The sequence below is a fragment of the Theropithecus gelada genome, chromosome 5, assembly GCF_003255815.1.
Source record: "Theropithecus gelada isolate Dixy chromosome 5, Tgel_1.0, whole genome shotgun sequence".
NCBI lineage: Eukaryota > Metazoa > Chordata > Mammalia > Primates > Cercopithecidae > Theropithecus > Theropithecus gelada.
In genome coordinates, this window is record NC_037672.1 from 39,341,242 (window position 1) to 39,357,709 (window position 16,468).

Here is a 16,468-nt window from a genome sequence, read left to right on the forward strand (position 1 = left end):
ACCTCAGGTAATCCACCTGCCTAGACCTGCCAAAGTACTAGGATTATAGGCGTGAGCCACCGTGCCCGGCCTAAGAAATTATTGACTTCATTTTTTTATTATTATTATTTTTTGAGATGGAGTCTTGCTCTGTCGCCCAGGCTGGAGTGCAATGGCGCGATCTTGGCTCTCTGAAACCTCTGTCTCCCAGGTTCAAGCCATTCTCCTGCCTCAGCCTCCCAACTGGCTGGGACTACAGGCATGCACCACCATGCCCAGCTAATTTTTGGTATTTTTAGTAGAAGCACGGTTTCATCATGCTGGCCAGTCTGGTGTCGAACTCCTGACCTCAAGTGATCCACCCACTTTGGCCTCCCAAAGTGCTGGGATTACAGGCGTGAGCCACCATGCCCAGCCTTCATTTTACTTTTAAGATGTTCCTGTTCTGTGAGTTATCAGAAGTAATAAAAATTTTAAAAATGCTTTTCTAAATTTCTCCAGTATGTTACTTACAAGAAAAATGTATTTATTTATTTATTTGTTTGTTTGTTTAGAGACAGGGTCTTGCTCTGTCCCCAGCTAGAATGCAGTGGCACAATCATGGCTCACTGCAGCCTCAGCCTCCAAGGCTTAAGAGATCCTCCTGCCTCAGCCTCTCAAGTAGATGGGACCACAGGTGTGTGCCACTACCTCTGGCTAAGTAATTTTTTTTTTTTTTTTTTTTTTGTAAAAATAGGGTCTCCCTACGTTGCTGCAAGCTAGTCTCAAACTCCTGGGCTTGAGCGATCCTACTGTCTTGGCCACCCAAAGTGCTGGGATTATAGGCATTAGCAACTGCCTGACCGAGAAAAATAAATTTAAAAATAAATAGATTTTTAGGGCAGTGAAATACTCTGTATGATACTGTAATGGTGGATACATGCTATTATACATTTGCCCAAACCCACAGAATGTACACCACCAAGAGTGAACTCTGGTGTAAACTGCAGACTTTGGTTGACGATGATCTATCAATGTAGGTTTATGCATTGTAACAGACGGACCCCTCCGGAAGGAGATGTTGATATAGTGGGGACTGTGCATGTGTGTGGGGAGGGGCTATGTAAGAACTCTCTGTAGCTTCCTTTCAATTTTGCTGTGAGTGTAAAACTGCTCTTAAAAAATCAGATCTCGCTGGGAGCGGTGGCTCATGCCTGTAATCCCAGCATTTTGAGAGGCTGAGGCGGGCACATTGTTTGAGGCCAGGAGTTTGAGATCAGCCTGGCCAATATGGCGAAACTCTGTCTCTACTAAAATTACAAAAACTAGCTGGGCATGGTGGCACACAACTGTAGTCCCAGCTATTTTGAGAAGCTGAGGAAGAAGAATCGCTTGAACCCGGGAGACAGAGGTTGCAGTGCGCTGAGATTATATCACTGCACTCCAACCTGGGTGACAGAGCAAGCTCTGTCTCAAAAAAAACAAAACAAAATAAAATAAAATAAATTGTATTAAAAATGCATTAAATAGGCCAGGTGTGGTGACTCATGCCCGTAATCCCATCACTTTGGGAGGCTGAGGTGGGCAGATCACCTGAGGTCAGGGGTTTCAGAACAGCCTGGCCAACATGGCAAAACCCCATCTCTACTAAAAATACAAAAAATAGCCAGGTGTGGTGGTGGCACCTGTAGTCTCAGCTTCTTGGGAGGGTGAGGCAGGAGGATCCCTTGAACCTGGGAGACGGAGGTTGCAGTGAGCCAAGATCACGCCACTGCACTCCAGCCTGGGCAACAGAGTGAGACTCCGTCTCAAAAAAACAAACAAACAAACAAAAAACAGAAAAGAAGAAAAGAAAAAGTGTCCTAGTGCCCTCAGTTGTATTTATCTTGATTAATGAAAACCTGTTTAGTTTTACAGACCCAGAAGAGAAGGTGTTTGAACCAACATTTTCTCAGGAAGGTTTCATTTCATTGCCAGCTCCTCCTCTGTGTGAAGCACTGTTTTAGGCACTGGGGATGCACCTATGAACAAATCAGGAAACCTCTCTGCCAGGATGGAGCTTATGTTCTGCGGGGGATGAGTCTCAATAGTCAATAGAGCAATGAAGAACGATGAAGCAGGGCCATGGAGAAAGAGAGTGATGGGGAGAGGTGTGTGTGCTTCTGTAGACAGAGTGCTTGGGAAAGGACTCTTAGTGAAGAGCTATGTGAACAGAGACCTGAAGGAGGCGGGGGAGTGAGCCGTGTGGCTGTCTTGAGGAAAGGCTTTCTAAGCAGACGTGAAGACCCCAATGACAAGCTTGCTGCGTGTGATTGAGGCATAGAGAGGAGGCCAGTGTGACTGGAGGTGAGGTTGGAGAGCTAGGGGAGGGTTGGACCATGTGCAGTTCTACAGATCTTTTTTTTTCTTTTCTTTTTTTAACTAAAAAGCAAAACAACAGCAAAAGTGAGAAGAGTATTGAACTTGGAGTCAGAAATCCTAGCTTTGAGTCCCTATTCCGTCACTGACTAGCTGTGTAATAATCTCAAAAAAGGCATTCTACTATTCTGAGCCTCCATTTTCCCAACTGCAAAATACCAGTGGGCAAGGGAAGACCATAAATGCTGTAACACCTGTGAAAGTTTTCACAGCCCGGAAAATGCTCTCTTTCTGTAAGGGATTGCAACCACTGTGAAAGGATGCAAAATAACCTTTCATAGTCAGTGAACCAAAGCGCGAGTCAGCAGAACTCCAAACTTCAATCTCTAGGACCTTTCATCAATGGAGAGACTACCAAAGGAAAACAATAAAGCAGCCAAATGCATGATGACTCTTCGAGGCTGCCCGGTTGCCAGTCTCTCCGGTTCCTTTTCTGTGATGAAGTGTTCTGAAAGTACAGTGCTCAGTGGCGTTGTTCCCTTTTACAGATGAGAGGAGCAGCTTTGGTATCAAGGAGCAGGCACAAGAACTGGGAGGAGAAAGACGGTTAAGTGCATTCAATCATTCAGTAAGAGTGATTACTAGATTTAAATTGTGTTGGAACCTGTTTTGTTCAATTGTTTCAAAAGAACTTGATTTACCCTCACATACGACCATTAGGAAAACAGGGTGGAAAAACACAAACACTGGAAAAAAACACTTAGCACACCTGCTAAAGAAGCCCATGTGATATTGGGTTACAGAATCAGAAATATTTTAATTTTGTGAACACCATGTTTTTCCATATTTACTTCATTTGACTTTGTTTCTGATAACTCTAACTTTGCCAGTGTCCTCACAATCCGACTCCCCATCTTGCATTTCACTCTTCTAAGAAGAGGTCTCAGTCAGCCTGGCCAACATGGGGAAACTCCATCTCTACTAAAAATACAAAAATTAGCTGGGCATGGTGGCAGGCGCATGTAATCTCAGCTACTCGGGAGGCTGAGGCAGCAGAATCGCTTGGACCTGGGAGATGGAGGTTGCAGTGAGCAGAGATCGTGCCACTGCACTCCAGCCTAGGCAAAAGAGTGAGACTCCGTCTCAAAAAAAAAAACAAAAAAAAAGTCTCAAGGTCCCAGGCTCTGTCTTGTTTTCCTGTCTAGCATGTCTCGTTTTTCTGAGCATTGAGGTCCTACGTTAGTCCTCTCCTTATAGGCTTGCAGGGTGTGGCACCAGACGCTGACTGCTGATCTCACATCTGAGTGCCCCCTTCCTGTCTGGCTCTCCTCAGCTGCTTGCCTGAGTGGAAAGATAGTGTGTGTGGGGTAATTCTAAAGTGCACAGACTTAGGCCGGGCACAGTGGCTCACGCCTGTAATCCCAGCACTTTGGGAGGCCAAGGTGGGTGGATCACGAGGTCAGGAGTTCCAGACCAGCTTGACCAACATGGAGAAACCCCACCTCTGCTAAAAGTACAAAAATTAGCTGGGCTTGGTGGCACACGCCTGTAATCGCAGCTACTCAGGAGGCTGAGACTGGAAAATCGCTTGAACTCAGGAGGCGGAGGTTGCAGTGAGTCGAGATCACACCACTGCACTCCAGCCTGGGCAACAGAGCGAGACTGTCTCAAAAAATAAAATAAAATAAAAAAGTGTACAGACTTTAGAATTAAAGAGCAAAAGATAGAACTTCTCAGATTTATAAAACAACAAAAATGACAACAATAGCAATAAAACCATCTTTCCCAATTCCATCCAGTAATATGTAATCTACAAGAGAGGTATCTAAAACAAAAGGGTATGGAAAATTTGAAAATAAGGAATGAAATACCACAAGTAAGGTAAATCAGAAGAAAGCTAGGGTAGCAATTTCAATAACAGATAAAATAGAATTTAAGATGAAAAATGATCGTAAGGGACACGGGGCACTTTAAATGTTAGTTAAAAGAACTGTAGATCAAGAATCATGAACATAGCTCAAGCCTGTAATCCCAGCACTTTGGGAGGCCGAGACGGGCGGATCACGAGGTCAGGAGATTGAGACCATCCTGGCTAACCAGGTGAAACCCCGTCTCTACTAAAAATACAAAAAACTAGCCGGGCGAGGTGGCGGGCGCCTGTAGTCCCAGCTACTCGGGAGGCTGAGGCAGGAGAATGGCGTGAACCCGGGAGGCGGAGCTTGCAGTGAGCTGAGATTCGGCCACTGCACTCCAGCCTGGGCGACAGAGCGAGACTCCGTCTCAAAAAAAAAAAAAAAGAATCATGAACAAATATGCACCTAAGATAGCCTTGGAACACATAAAGCAATAATTCACAGAATGGTAGGCATTTAAACGTCTCCCAAAGAGACAGATAAATCAAGCAGGCTTTGGTGATGATCAAGCTGACTTGAGCTCATATCCCTTTTCCAGCACTTACTGGCTATGTAAGTGACTTCATTATGTTATTTAGGTTCTGCAAAGCTCAATATTTTCATGTGAATAACAGGAATGATATCATCAGCCTCCCATGACTGCCATAAGCTTTAAGTGAGATAATATATATACGTTATCTAGTACAATTTCTGGACAATAGTTGATATTTAATAAATGACTTCAGTAAAAATTATCCTTCAAACCCCTCACCCAACCCCACTCAATCACCAGCTATGTCCCTATTAGGCCTCTTTGATTTTGAATATAGGCTATATCCTGTATCCCTGGCTTTTCCACCATCAAAATTCTAGGGACACAGCAGAAAGCTGAGACAGAGTCTGGAGAAACACAACATCTTTGTACAACTCAGGAGTGATACTCAACTAAAATGCACCCAGTAAGGGTTGTGTCCCGGTTGTTTCTACCTACATCCGTGCTGACCGATCAGCGCCTGTGCCGCTTGTCACTATGTTGCCTCTCAGTTCCAATTTACATGGCCTTGTGTTAGCAGAGCCAGAGCCTGTAAACATTTCTTATCAGCCGTCATCCCAGCTACTCAGGAGGCAGAATGTTAGGTTTCATCAACGAGGCACTGGAGTGACACTGAGAGGACATAGCTGCAGAAAGATTGTTGCCTTCTAGGTTCTGGCCCTTTATTATTACTATTTAGCCTGAGAGTGCAACAACCGGTGTGGACAAAGTTTCTGCTGCACTCTCACACCTTGCTCTTCCTACTGTGACTTTTTTTTTAGATGAAATCTCACTCTGTCACCTAGGCTGGAGTGCAGTGGTGCGATCTTGACTCACTGCAACCTCCGCCTCCTGAGTTCAAGTGATTCTCCAACCTCAGCCGCCCGAGTAGCTGAGATTACAGGTTTGTGCCATCACGCCCGGCTAGTTTTTGTATTTTTAGTAGAGACAGGGTTTCACCATGTTATCCAGGCTGGTCTTGAGCTCCTGATCTCAAGTGATCCACCCACCTCGGCCTCCCAAAGTGCTGGGATTACAGGCATGAGCCACTGTACTTGGCCACTACTGTGACTTTTAAGCAGCTCTGGTCTGCTCACCCCCTCTGACAACGGAGGGCTGCTTCTAGAGACCAGCTCTAGTCTATGCTCTCTTACCAGTGTCTACCAGTGTCTACCAGTGACAGGTGTGTGTGTTCTTATAGTAGTCAAACCCTCTTAAAGAGATCTAAGTCCTGAATTCCTTCTCTGTCTCCTCTTGTCAGCCTACGGGTAGAAGCTTCTTTTTATTGCACTGGCTGCTTTTGAACCCCTTAGAGGCCTCTCTTACTCCTTTTGGTAGTTAATCACCTTCTACTAGTAAACAATTTTTTATATTAAAGTTTCTCTATTCAAATAACGGGTGTGGCTTCCTTCTCCTTCCTGGAGATGGATCTGATATGTTTCTCCACTAAACTGCAACTGTTATCAATAAGTTACTGTATTGATTAACATTCCTTAATGTAACCACCTCCCTTCCCCACTAAAGAAGAACCATTGACAGCTCAGTTCGGTAGATCTTTTGTGACCAGAGAGAATAAGGAGAATAGGTAGAAATAGACAAGATCTGAGAGGTGAGAAGAAAGGGAAGGAGACTTAACAAAAGAAGCTAAGTTGATCCGTATGATAAAGAGCTAGGGGAGAGGGAGAAAGACAGAAGGATGAAGAACAGCATCATGGCAGAGTGTGGGAGAAAATTTAGATTTTAGAAATTCGGTGGGGCTTATGAGTTGCATTTATATTTCTATTTATGTTCTTGACAAGATATGAGTAAAGATTGAAATTTGGGTTTTATTAGTTTTGGTTGCAGGAATATGCCTCCTTATCTGTGCCTCCGTGCAAAGGCTTGGCCACATAAGCGCTTGGCTCTTATTAGAGTTTGACTGGTTTCTCTTTCATGTTAAGGAAACGCCTAATTTGTCCATGCTTTTGTTTGCTGATTTCCAAGCTCTAATACTATGACTGCAGTCACCTGAAAAGATATCTAGCAGGTTCTAGGCAATGTTAAAAAGTCCTCATGTGGGCCGGGCGCGGTGGCTTACGCCTGTAGTCCTTGCACTTTGGGAGGCCAAGGTGGGTGGATCACCTGAGATCAGGAGTTCGAGACCAGCCTGGCCAATATGGTGAAACCCCATCTCTACTAAAAATACAGAAAAATTTAGCCAGGCATGGTGGCGCGTGCCTGTAGTCCCAGCCACTCAGGAGGTTAAGGCAGGGCAATCACTTGAACCCGGGAAACGGAGGTTGCAGTGAGCTAAGATCATGCCACTTCACTCCAGCCTAGGTGAAAGAGTCAAACTCCGTCTCAGACAAGCAACAACAACAAAAAAGTCCTCATGTGTCTGTTTTCAACTATCTAAAGAGGCACTCAGGTCCCACAGGTACTTTCTCATTTGGCTCTGGAAAACCCTTTGACTAAATTGATTTCAAAAAATAAAAAGACAGAGTAGGTGTTCCACTAGACGTGGCATAGTATAGAGCACCAGCTTTAATCATTGTGTGTGTGTGTGTGTGTGTGTGTGTGTTTGCAAAAAGAGACACTAGACAGATAAACCAGAAATTAATAGAAATTATTATCTATAGGGGTAGAAGGGATGAGAAGAGAGAACAAGGATGGAAGTGAGCATTATACAAATTTAAATTAAATGAAAAAGAGCAGCAGATATTGAGTCAGATAGGCATGGGTTCGAATTTCAGTTCTGCAGCTAACCACCATCTGACCTTGGAAAATTACTCTTTTGGCCTCAGTTCCATTAATAAACCGCACAGGGTTGTTGGGAATATAAAATGAGATGACGCCTCCCGAAACACTTAGTCCAGTGCCTGGTAAATGATAGCTATACTTAGTATTTTCTTGGCTCAGCGTGCAAGAACCCTGTAAGATTCTTAAGCCTCGGCCAGGCGCGGTGGCTCACGCCTGTAATCTCAGCACTTTGGGAGGCCGAGGCGGGCAGATCACTTGAGCTCAGGAGTTTGAGACCAACCTGGGCAACATGGTGAGACCCCGTCTCTAACAAAAACACAAAAAATTAGATGGGCGTGGTGGTACGTAACTGTAATCCTAGCTACTTGGGGGGCTGAGATGGGAGGATTTCTTGAGCCCAGGAGGTTGAGGGTGCAGTGAGCCAAGATTGGGCTACTGCACTCCAGCCTGGGTGACAAAGTGAGACCCTATCTCAAAAAAAAAAAAAAAAAAAAAAAAAAAAAATTCTTAAGCACGTTGCAGCTACATCCTTTATGTATTTTTTGTCCCTGTTTGTTTTTCTGGAGTTTTTAATAAGAGAATCCTTAAATAATAAAGATGCATATTTGTCTTTGAGAGTAGCTAGAATGAGATCTTACTCTGTCGCCATTTTGAAGTAGGAATAAGAACTCAAGGGGGCTGGGTGCGGTGGCTCACACCTGTAATCCCAGCACTTTGGGAGGCCAAGGCAGGTGGATCACTCGAGGTCAGGAGTTTGACACCAGCCTGGCCAACATGGTGAAACCCTGTCTCTACTAGAAATACAAAACTTAGCTGGGCATGGTGGCAGGTGCCTGTAGACCCAGCTACTCGGGAGGCTGAGACAGGAGAACCATTTGAACCTGGGAGGTGAAGTGTGCAATGAGTCGAGATCACGCCGCTGCACTCCAGCTTGGGCAACAGGGCAAGACTCTGTCTCAAAAAACAAATAAAAACAAACAAACAAACAGAAAAGAACTCCAGGGAACTGAGTGAGTGGGAGCAACTTTAGAGAGGAAATAGAAATAGGATGAGTCCCTAGGGCTTGCTGCAAAGAAGGAAAGGGGAGCCCAGGGCCTAGTCATAGAAAATGGGAACCGAGGGCCAGGCACCGTGGCTCATGCCTGTAATCCCAGCACTTAGGGAGGCTGAGGAGGGTGGATCACCTGAGGTCAGGAGTTCAAGGCCAGCCTGGCCAACATGGTGAAACCCTGTGTCTACTAAAAATACCACAATTAGGTGGACGTGGTGGCGGGCGTCTATCATCCCAGCTACTGGGGAGACTGAGGCAGAAGAATTGCTCGAACCAGGAGGCAGAGGTTGCAGTGAGCCGAGATCATGCCCTTGCAGTCCAGCCTGGACGACAAGAGTGAGAAAATAGGAACCTAGAAGAAGATCAAAGGGTACTTCCCTTTGTCCTCTGTGTACATCAGCAGAAGAAAGCAGGGAGAGAGAAGGGCTGTCAAACTTTCTCAGCGTGGCTCACAAATCCCAGGGTTGCCTTCCTTTTTCCAATCAGAAAGCAGCTCTCAAACTCCCTCTCTCTTTCAGTCAGTGCTTCATTGTTTTTGGAGCTGTAGACAACCTCAGTGCCAATTTTATAATCCACACCAGATTTTAGCTTCTAGTGTCTCTTTTTAAAGGGAACCAAAGCCCCTTTTCTCCTTGATATTTCAAAGCCCAAGCGAATCCAGCTGCTTCCAAGCATTCTGCCACTTGGCTGCCTGTGTGACCCTGGGCAAGTTGCTAAATCCCTGACCTGAAACATGGGTCTGTCCCTAATGGAGGGCAGCAGCAGCAAGACTGTGGCCTGTCCTGCCAAATCTCTCTCCCAGCATCATAGGAGGCAAGTAAGACAAGTGGTTTTTCTCTTCTTCTTTTTTTTTTTTAATCTGAGTTTCACTCATATTGCCCAGGCTGGAGTACAAGGGCACGATCCCTGCTCACTGCAACCTCTGCCTCCCAGGTTCAAGTGATTCTCCTGCCTCAGCCTCCTGAGTAGCTGGGATTACAGGCATGTGCCACCACGCCTGGCTAATTTTTGTATTTTTAGTAGAGGCGGGGTTTCACCAGGTTGGCCAGGCTGGTCTCAAAACTCTGACCTCAGGTGATCCACCCGCCTCGGCCTCCCAAGGTGCTGGGACTACAGGCATGAGCTACTGCGCCCAGTCGACAGGTGGTTTTTCAAATGTGTTTCCCAGCATATGCTCTATTGTGAACTTTAAAGAAAAATCTTCCATGGTGTGGGTTCTTACATCTTCTGCCTTAGTAAGATTCACAATCAAGCTGAGTGCTGGCCTCTAAAACTCCTCAGCTTTTCCTGTTACAGGTGAGGAATGGTGCCGGTATCAGCCAGAAATCTGTTGGATGCTGGCCAGCAATGGTACAGGGGGAACGTTCTGAAAGTTTGATCACAGAGTAAGTAAGAAGGCATGAGAGACAGGCTCAGAAGCTGGTGGACACAATGCAGCCAGGATGCTGCCACCATGGCCAACTGTGGCCACCGTCCTTGGACACTGATCTTAATGCTTGACCACTTCAGCTGCCACCATGGATTCAATATCACTATGTCTATGACTTTGCAAGGTGCAAAGTCCTGGGTGGTGGTCTCCTGGGACCTATGTGATCTCTTTGGCGGTCATGGACAAGAAGGGAAAGAATTTCTGCCTTTTTAGCTTCTGTGCTATGCATGTGTTCGTGAACAAGCAGAAGATGAGGCATCACTACACTGGGTTCCCGAACTTCCGGTTAACTCTTGAGATCTTGGTGCCAGAAGAATGCTCTCACTCACAGTGGGAGATTCCTCAAAATTAAGAAGGGGGATTTAGATCCTAGGTAGCAAGGAAAAAAAAAAATCCCTTGACATGCCAGAAACGGACTGTGCTTCCAATCCCGGTGAGTTTTTCCAGTCAAGCCCTCTTGCTTTGCCCTCTTCAGTGTCTCTCCTGCGGGGGTAGGGCCTGGCCAAGTCCCGTCATGCTTCAGTACCTAAGCAGGTGCATTCGCTCCCTTCCTGTGCCTGGAGTCCTGCCATCCATTGCTCAACTCCAATCTCTTGTTGTTTTAACATTTGCCCTTCATCCCCCGGGCTTCTCCTGGCTACAGTTCTTGGAGTCAAGTTTCCTTTCATGAAGCTGCAGTTTGCCAGCTAAGCCAATCACAGATCTTGGGACTTGGCTAGAAATGACCTTCTCCCCACCCCCATTTTCTTGACTCTTCCCTCTAAGGGTCTTCCCTCAAATCCCTTGATATGAAAAGAGTGATACATTGAAACTAACAGGCCCAGATTTGTTAACCGTGGATGTACGCAAGTAATCTGACCTTAGGAGCCTCAGATTCCCCACCTGGGAAGAGAAAGGAAATCTTTTCACTACCAAGATTTCTTGAGCTGCTGAAGCACAGTGATCATGATTCTAACCAGAGTGTCTTTTTTCTAAAACTCTACTTCTCAGGTTCTGGACTTCCCTGGCTCTCCTGCTCCTGATTCTGGTCTGCAGTATTTCTATCCCGTTTGTCCATTTTGACGTATTAGTTAGAAAGCCACAATAAAAATGGAAATTTTCTATTTTTTGCTCTACCCAGAGTCCTCCCACTCGTTATCACGCCTGCATTGCCTTAAATCACTCAGCATCAGGAGTCTGACTTTTCTGGGGTCACAGGAGCACAGCAGAGGGGCCGGGCTGTCAGCATTTGACCCTTACCATACTGTATGGAAGTCAAATGTCCTTGTCATTTGCTCAGTAAAAGATGATCCTGGTTACATTATATTCCTTTTCGACAATATGGACTGCAACTTTAGAATCATATCTTTGCTCCTTGGTTTTACCTTGAAGGAGGAAAAAAGCCATACAAAGCAATCTTTATTTTATTTTATTTTATTTATTTATTTTTTGAGATGGAGTCTTGCTCCATTGCCAAGGCTGGAGTGCAGTGGCATGATCTCAGCTCACTGCAACCTCCGCCTCCCGGGTTCAAGCGAGTCTCCTACCTCAGCTTCCTGAGTAGCTGGGACTACAGGCGCCCACCACGCCCGGCTAATTTTTTGTATTTTTAGTAGAGACAGGGTTTCACTGTGTTAGCCAGGATGGTCTCGATCTCCTGACCCCGTGATCCACCTGCCTCGGGCTCCCAAAGTGCCTAGCTATTTTTTGTATTTTTAGTAGAGACAGGGTTTTACCATGTTGACCAGGCTGGTCTCGAACTCCTGACCTCAAGTGATCCACCCTTCTCGGCCTCCCAAAGTGCTGGGATTATAGGTGTGAGATACCACGCCCAGCCTGATCTTTTGTTTATTTTATATACCAGAGGATCTTCTTTTTTTTTTTTTTTTTTTTTTTTTTTGAGACGGAGTCTCGCTCTGCCGCCCAGGCTGGAGTGCAGTGGCCGGATCTCTGCTCACTGCAAGCTCCGCCTCCCGGGTTCACGCCATTCTCCTGCCTCAGCCTCCCGAGTAGCTGGGACTACAGGCGCCCGCCACCGCGCCCAGCTAGTTTTTTGTATTTTTTAGTAGAGACGGGGTTTCACCATGTTAGCCAGGATGGTCTCGATCTCCTGACCTCGTGATCCGCCCGTCTCGGCCTCCCAAAGTGCTGGGATTACAGGCTTGAGCCACCGCGCCTGGCCCACCAGAGGATCTTCTTGCAGGTTTTCCCACTCTGCCTTCCCTGTACTTTCTTTTCTTTCCTTTTCTTTTCTCTTCTTTTTTTTTTTTGAGATGGGTCTTACTCTGCCAGCCAGGTTGGAGTGCAGTGGCACCATCTTGGCTTACTGCAACCTCTGCCCCCCAGGCTCAAGTGAGCTCCCACCTCAGTCTCCTGAGTAGTTGGGACTATAGGCGCAGGCCACTAGGCCTGGCTTTTTTTTTTCTTTTTTTTTTTTTTTTTTGTATTTTTGGTAGAGATGAGGTTTCACTGTGTTGCCCAGGCTGATCTCGAACTCCTAAGCTCAGGTGATTCACCTTCCTCGGGCTCCCAAAGTGCTGGGATTATGGGTGTGAGCCACTGCCTGGCAACCCTGTACTATTTCTTTTGGGTTTTATTTTTTAAGTATGAATTTAGAGTTATCCAATTTTTTTTTTTTTTTTTTTTTTTTTAGAGACAGGGTCCCACTTTGTTGCCCAGGTCGGAGTACAGTGGCACAATCATGGCTCACTGCAGCCTCAACTTCCTGGGCTCAAGCGATCCTCCCACCTCAGCCTCCCGAGTGCCTGGGACTACAGGCACACACATCCACATCTGGCTAATTTTTGTATTTTTGGTAGAGAGGGCATCTCGCCATGTTGTTCAGGCTGGTCTCGAACTCCTGGGCTCAAGCGATCCTCCGCCTTCTAAAGTGCTGGGATTACAGGTGTGAGCCATGGTGCCAGGCCTTTTTTGGGTTTTCCTTAAAAATGATGGCAGTCGTAAAAACAGCTACCATTTACTCACAACTTGCTATATATCGGGCCATATGTTGGGTGCTGGATCTATGTTATTTCATGTAACCCTCGCAATAAACATAAGAGGTAGGTAAAAAAAACTGAGGCCTGTAGAAACCAAGTGATCTTTTCCTCAGGAACCCTGTCTGTCATCTCCTCTGATGGGCTTGGTTCACTCTTCCTAAAGGCCCCTCAGCTTCTGCAGCTTCCTCCTCTCCAGGGATAGAGAAATCTCTGCTGCCTTCTGAATTTCCTTCTTCCTATGAAGCTCCACGTTTCCCAAAGTTAACCAAGCTTCAGTAGCCTTGCTGAAAAGGATTGCACAGACATCCTGTAGAGCCAAAGATTCTTGCCCCCATAATGTTCTGGTTCTCACAGAGGCCACAACGCTGGGAATGGCCCTGAAGGAACACAGGTTCATGAGCCCCTTTGACCACACGCATACACTGGACTCCACAAAGATGGCTCTAATAGCATCTCTGGGCCTTCCTGAGGTTAGGAGATCAGGAGGGTGACCTAGAAGACATTTGTAAGTCTCTGACTTCATCGCTTTACCTTTGGCACGATTAAGCTTTCTTTCTTTTTTTTTTGAGAAGGAGTCCCACACTGTCGCCCAGGCTGGAGTGCAGGGGCGCCATCTGGGCTCACTGCAAGCCCCGCCTCCCGGGTTCACGCCATTCTCCTGCCTCAGCCTCCTGAGTAGCTGGGACTACAGGTGCCCGCCACCACACCCAGCTAATTTTTTGTATTTTTAGTAAAGATGGGGTTTCACCGTGTTAGCCAGGATGGTCTCGATCTGACCTCGTGATCTGCCCACCTCAGGCTCCCAAAGTGCTGGGATTACAGGCGTGAGCCACCGCACCCAGCCTTTTTATGTATTTTTTCTGAGGAGCTGGCATGAAATTAGCAGCACAAAATGAAAGACGGAATAAAAACTGAAACGTGATCCCTGAAAGTTTATCACAGTACAAGCTGAGAAGAAAAAACTACAGGACGTTTGTCATTTAGCAGAGTCCTTCCAGCTGGGAGGGTGACAGAAACTCTGTGACTTGTCAGCCAAAGTCCTGGGGTCTTGGGAATGTTCCTAATGAGTGGTGCTTTCTACCAGCTACAAACCAGCTGCTTAACTGACATCTGGAAATGACTAATGGAAATTAGGGGAGGCCACAAAAGAAATCAGGCTTGGGAAAAACATGGATTATAGAAACCCTACACATTTCCAGGATTATTATATTCTAGAAATACATATAATATACATATACATATAATACATTATATGTATTTCATATGCATATGTATATGTATTTCACGTATATGTATTACATTACATATAATCCTGGATTTCACTTTTTTTTTTTTTTTTTTTTTTTTAGTTTTAGTTTTTGGAGACAACATCTCACCCTGTCACCCAGGCTAGAGTACAGTGGTGCAATCTTGGCTCACTGTAGCCTCCACCTTAGGGTTCAAGTGATTCTTGTGCCTCAGTCTTCCAAGTAGCTGGGAATATAGGCACGCACCACCACACCTGGGTAATTTTTGTATTTTTAGTAGAGATGGGGTTTTGCCATGTTGGCCAGGCTGGTCTCGAACTCCTGGCCTCAAGTGATCTGCCCACCTGAGCCTCTCAAAGACCTGGGATTACAGGCATGAGGACCACACCTGGTGGGTTTTACTGTTTTTTAAAACAAGGGTTTCTTAAAATAATAAATCGGTTGACCCAAGATATTCTGGGAATGAGCCAGATTGCTCATCCCTTGGATTGCTCAGCATCCTGCCCCAGGGACCCAAGTGTGGGAAAGCTTTTCCCTCTGCTTATGTTCAAGGTACTCAATCCTTATCCCATGATGTGCCTGAGTTCAGGATTAGGACAGCCCAAAATATTAGGTAAGGCTAAGAACATCAATAGGGTTCCACTTGCCTTCAACCTACCCCTGCATGCCCTCCAACCAGGAAACACAAGCATTGACTTCATCCACCCATCTCTCTCCCTTACTTTATGATAATCATGCACAGGGCCTAATTTGGAGGGAAAAGTTTTTGCCTCATTCAACCGGAGTCCAGAGAGGAATTTTCTTCTCAAAGTGGAGATCGGTCTTATCTCCCCCACCTCTTGCCTTGGGGTTAGAGTCTCAGGAGATGGTCCGGGGACCCTGAGCAAGTGGTGGCATGCCTGTTGTGACCTTAGCCCACATCATATCTATTCCCTGCTCTAGGCAGTTTGCAACACACCCAGGTCCTGCTGCCCAGCACCCCCGCCTCCTTTCTAATCCTGTGTTTAGAGAAACACTCCAGTTTGCTCCTTGTCCCACAGCCTCAGAACTTGGTTCAAGGGGAGGGAGTGAACAAGCCTTCTCAGTTGTCAAAGGTCTTTGCTATCTGAGCATTGCAACAGCAAAAGCAAATGGCCTAATCTCTTACTTAGATAGGCAGGGCCAGAGCTAAGGCAAAGAATCTTGTTTGTTGTAGAATAATAGAATGCAGAACAGGTAGATGCCTCCGAGATCATCTGGCCCACAGTGCACAAACGAGGAAACTAAGACCCAGAAAGATGAAATAACTTACCCAAGATCACGCAGGCAGTATGAATAACACCAGTCGCCCCAACTTATTAGGCTCCTACTATGTTACCTACTATAGGGCAAAGCTTTTACCTGCCTTATGTCTCCTCACCACAACCTTGCAGGATAGGTACTATAATCTCTGATTCACAGAAAGCAAGTGGAAGCCCAGAGAAGGCAGGTGACTTGCCCAGGGGAGTCCCCTCAGCTTAACACAAAGTCAGGTTTTCTTTTCTTTTCTTTGTTTATTTGTTTGTTTGTTTTTGAGATAGAGTTTTACTCTTGTCACCCAAGCTGGAGTGCAGTGGTATGATCTTGGCTCACTGCAACCTCCACCTCCCGGGTTCAAGTGATTCTTCTGCCTCAGCCTCCCAAGTAGCTGGGATTACAGGGTCCTGCCACCACACCTGGCTAATTTTCATTTATTTATTTATTTATTTGTATTTTTACTAGAGACAGGGTTTCACCATGTTGGCCAGGCTGGTCTCGAACTCCTGACCTCAGGTGATCAGCCTGGCTGGGTCTCCCAAAGTGCTGGGATTATAGGCGTGAGACACCGTGCCCAGCCAAAGCCAGGTTTTCAACACTCTCTCGGCCACCACTCTCTAAATTGAGACCCTGTTTTGTGGGCGGGGTTGTCAGAATGCTGGATTTTCCACATCTAAGACATGACACGACATGATTGGCAGGTTGCAAGCACCATTTCGTAAGAGACCAGTACAGCAGGGAGAAGAAACTACCTGGCCTCTGCAGAACGAAAGAATTAAGCTCTCGGCTTGGCTTTCCATAGACCTCTCCAAAAAGGCTGTGAAATGTTGACAAACGAGTTAAAGTTGGCTCAGATGCCAGCCACTGTGCACTTACTTCCTGATTAGTGGTATCCATGGCCCTTGTCACTGAGGACACAGAAAGCAAAGAGGACGTTAGCTTTCTCACGGGGTGGTGTGAAATCAGAGGTTCCTCGCAGCCCCGGGAGGTGGGGCCAAGCTGGGTTTGT